This window comes from Arachis ipaensis, chromosome B8, assembly GCF_059453495.1.
Source record: "Arachis ipaensis isolate K30076 ecotype BB chromosome B8, ASM5945349v1, whole genome shotgun sequence".
In the NCBI taxonomy this organism is placed as follows: Eukaryota; Viridiplantae; Streptophyta; class Magnoliopsida; order Fabales; family Fabaceae; genus Arachis; species Arachis ipaensis.
In genome coordinates, this window is record NC_142443.1 from 23,381,458 (window position 1) to 23,385,745 (window position 4,288).

General features: G+C 42.4%; 1 non-coding gene across 1 annotated transcript; it reads left to right on the forward strand.

Moving 5' to 3' along the window:
- Positions 1-3,910: 3,910 nt before the first annotated feature.
- Positions 3,911-4,018, forward strand: LOC148547453 (small nucleolar RNA R71). The gene has a single exon (XR_015898884.1). It is a non-coding gene; the product is annotated as a small nucleolar RNA R71 (small nucleolar RNA).
- The last annotated feature ends 270 nt before the right edge of the window (positions 4,019-4,288 follow it).

A 4,288-nucleotide genomic window follows, 5' to 3' on the forward strand; every position in this document is an offset into this window, starting at 1 on the left:
TCGAAACTCATGTACTTCTTGTTATTTTGATTTAAAACATTTTTCATTTAAGAGAGGTGATGGATTTATAGGACATTCATAACTTTAAGACAAAGTTACTAAATACTAATGATCATGTAATGAAGACACAAACATGGATAAGCACTTAACATAGAAAACGAAAAACAGAGAAAGTAAGAACAAGGAATGAGTCCACCTTAGTGATGGTGGCGTTTCCTTCTTGAGGAACCAATGATGTCCTTGAGCTCTTCTATGTCTCTTCCTTGTCTTTGTTGCTTCTCCCTCATTGCTTTTTGATCTTCTCTTATTTCATGAAGGATGATGGAGTGCTCTTGATGTTCCACCCTTAATTGTCCCATGTTGGAACTTAATTCTCCTAGGAAAGTGTTGATTTGCTCCCAATAGTTCTGTGGAGGGAAGTGCATCCCTTGAGGAATCTCAGGGATTTCTTAATGATGAGCTTCTCTATGCTCTCTTGATTGCTCCATCTTTTTCTTAGTGATGGGCTTGTCCTCTTCAATGAGGATATCTCCCTCTATGTCAATCCCAGCCAAATTGCATAGGTGGCAAATGAGGTGAGGAAAGGCTAACCTTGCTATAGTGGAGGACTTGTCAGCCACCTTGTGGAGTTCTTGAGGTATAATCTCATGAACTTCTACCTCTTCTCCAATCATGATGCTATGGATCATGATGGCCCGGTCTATAGTAACTTCAGACCGGTTGCTAGTGGGAATGATTGAGCATTGAATGAACTCCAACCATCCTCTAGCTACAGGCTTAAGGTCCAGTCTTCTTAGTTGAACCGGTTTGCCTTTTGAGTCAATCTTCCATTGAGCTCCTTCTACACATATGTCCATGAGGACTTGGTCCAACCTTTGATCAAAGTTGACTCTCCTTGTGTAGGGGCGTGCGTTCTCTTCCATGTTTGGCAAGTTGAACGCCAACCTCACATTTTCCGGACTAAAATCTAAGTATTTCCCCCGAACCATGGTGAGATAATTCTTTGGGTTCGGGTTCTTACTTTGATCATGATTTCTAGTGATCCATGCATTAGCATAGAACTCTTGAACCATTAGGATGCCGACTTGTTGGATGGGGTTTGTTAGAACTTCCTAACCTCTTCTTTGAATTTCATGTCGGATCTCCGGATACTCATTTCTCTTGAGTTTAAAAGGGACATCGGGGATCATTTTCTTCTTGGCCACAACATCATAGAAGTGGTCTTGATGGGCTTTGGAGATGAACCTTTCCATCTCCCATGACTCGGAGGTGGAAGCTTTTGTCTTCCCTTTCCCTTTTTTAGAGGATTCTCCGATCTTAGGTGCCATCAATGGTAATGGAAAAACAAAAAGCTTATGCTTTTACCACATCAAACTTAGAATTTTGCTCGCCCTCGAGCAAGAGAAGAAAGAATAGATGAAGAAGAAGAAGAAAATATGGAGAGGAGGGGGGAGGTGTGTTTCGGCCAAGAAGAGAAAAGAGGGTTGTGTTGTGTGAAAATGAGGAAGAATGGAGGGTTATATATAGGGGGGTAAGTTCGGCCATTTAGGGTGGGTTTGGGTGGGAAATTGATTTTGAATTTTGAAGGTAGGTGGAGTTTATGAGGTAGGTTTATGGGGAAGAGTGGATGGATGTGAGTGGTGAAGAGGTGATGGGGAAGAGAGATTGAGGTGATTGGTGAAGGGTTTTGGGAAGAGTGTTTATGGGATTGTGTGAAAGAGGGGTGAAAAGAAGTAAGTGGAGGTAGGTGGGGATCCTGTGGGGTCCACAGATCCTGAGGTATTCAAGGATTTACAACCTTGCACCAAATTAGGCATGTAAAATGCCCTTGCACACAACTCTGGGCGTTCAGCGCCAGGTTGGTGCCCATTTTGGGCGTTCAACGCCCAATTGTTGCCCATTTCTGGCGTTGAACGCCAGAACCATGCTTGTTCTGGGCGTTCAGCGCCAGCTCTTCTCCAGGGTGCATTTCTGGCGTTCAGCGCCAGAACCATGCTCTGTTCTGCCGTTGAACGCCCAAAACATGCTTATTACTGGCGTTTAAACGCCAGTAAGGCCTTCCTCCAGGGTGTGATTTTTCTTCTGCTGTTTTTGATTCCGTTTTCAATTTTTTTTTTGATTTATTTTGTGACTCCACATGATCATGTACCTATAAAGACATATAACTAATAAAAAATATAATTAAATAAAAATTGGGTTGCCTCCCAACAAGTGCTTCTTTAATGTCAATAGCTTGACAGTGGGCTCTCATGGAGCCTCACAGATGTGCAGAGCTTTGTTGAGACTCTCCAACACCAAACTTAGAGTTTGGTTGTGGCCTCCCAACACCAAACTTAGAGTTTGACTGTGGGGGCTTTGGTTGACTCTGCTTTAAGAGAAGCTTTTTCTGCTTCCTCTCCATGGATGCAGAGAGAGATCTTTGAGTTGTAAACTCCAGGTTGTCCTCATTTATTTGAAGGATCAATTCTCCTCTGTCCACATCAATCACAACTCTTGCTGTGGCCAGGAAAGGTCTTCCTAGGATGATGGATTCATCCTCATCCTTCCCAGTATCTAGGACTATGAAATCTGTAGGGATGTAAAGGCCTTCAACCTTTACTAATACGTCCTCTACTTGTCCATAAGCCTATTTTCTTGAATTATCTGCCATCTCTAATGAGATTTTAGTGGCTTGCACCCCATAGATTCCCAGTTTCTCTATTACAGAGAGGGGCATGAGGTTTATTCCTGAACCAAGGTCACACAGAGCCTTAAAGATCATGGTGCCTATGGTACAAGGTATTATGAACTTTCCAGGATCCTGTCTCTTCTGAGGCAATGTCAGTTGATCCAGATCACTTAGTTCATTGGTGAACAAGGGAGGTTCATCTACCCAAGTTTCAATACCAAATAATTTGGCATTTAGCTTCATGATTGCACCAAGGAACTTGGCAGCCTGCTCTTCAGTAACATCCTCATTCTTTTCAGAAGAGGAATACTCATCAGAGCTCATGAATGGCATAAGGAGGTTCAATGGAATCTCTATGGTCTCTAGATGAGCCTCAGAGTCCTTTGGTTCCTCAGAGGGAAGCTCCTTATTGATCACTGGACGTCCCAGGAGGTCTTCTTCCTTGGGATTCATGTCCTTCTCCTCTTTTGTGGGTTTGGCCATGGTAATTAATTCAATGGCCTTGCACTCTCCTTTTGGATTCTCTTCTGTATTGCTTGGGAGAGTACTAGGAGGGATTTCAGTGATCCTTTTACTCAGCTAGCCCACTTGTGCTTTCAAATTTCTAATGGAGGACCTCGTTTCATTCATGAAACTCACAGTGGCCTTAGATAGATCAGAGACTAAATTTGCTAAGCTAGATGGATTCTGCTCATAATTCTCTATCTGTTGCTGAGTGGATGATGGAAAAGGCTTGCTATTGCTAAACCTGTTTCTTCCACCATTATTAAAGCCTTGTTGAGGCTTTTGATCCTTTCATGAGAGATTTGGGTGATTTCTCCATGATGGATTATATGTGTTTCCATAAGGTTCACCCATATAATTTACCTCTGCTATTGCAGGGTTCTCAGGATCATAAGCTTCTTCTTCAGAAGATGCCTTTTGAGTACTATTGGATGCAGCTTGCATTCCATTCAGACTCTGAGAAATCATATTGACTTGCTGAGTCAATATTTTGTTCTGAGCCAATATGGCATTCAGAGTATCAATTTCAAGAACTCCCTTCTTCATAGGCGTCCTATTATTCACAGGATTCCTCTCAGAAGTGTACATGAACTGGTTATTAGCAACCATGTCAATGAGTTCTTGAGCTTCTGCAGGCATTTTCTTTAAGTGAATGGATCCACCTGCAGAGGTATCCAATGACATTTTAGCTAATTCAGACAGACCATCATAGAATATATCCAGGATGGTCCATTCTGAAAGCATGTCAGAAGGACACTTTTTGGTCAGTCCTTTGTATCTCTCCCAAGCTTCATAGAGGGATTCACCTTCTTTCTGTCTGAAGGTCTGAACATCCACTCTAAGCTTACTCAGCTTTTGAGGAGGAAAGAACTTGGCTAAGAAAGCCTTGACCAGCTTATCCCAAGAGTTCAGGCTATCCTTAGGTTGAGAGTCCAACCCTACTCTAGCTTTGTCTCTCACAGTAAAAGGGAAAAGCATGAGCCTGTAGACTTCAGGATCTACTCTATTAGTCTTAACAGTATCACATATCTGCAAGAATTCAGTTAAGAACTGAAAAGGATCTTCAGATGGAAGTCCATGAAACTTGCAGTTCTGCTGCATCAGAGAAACTAATTG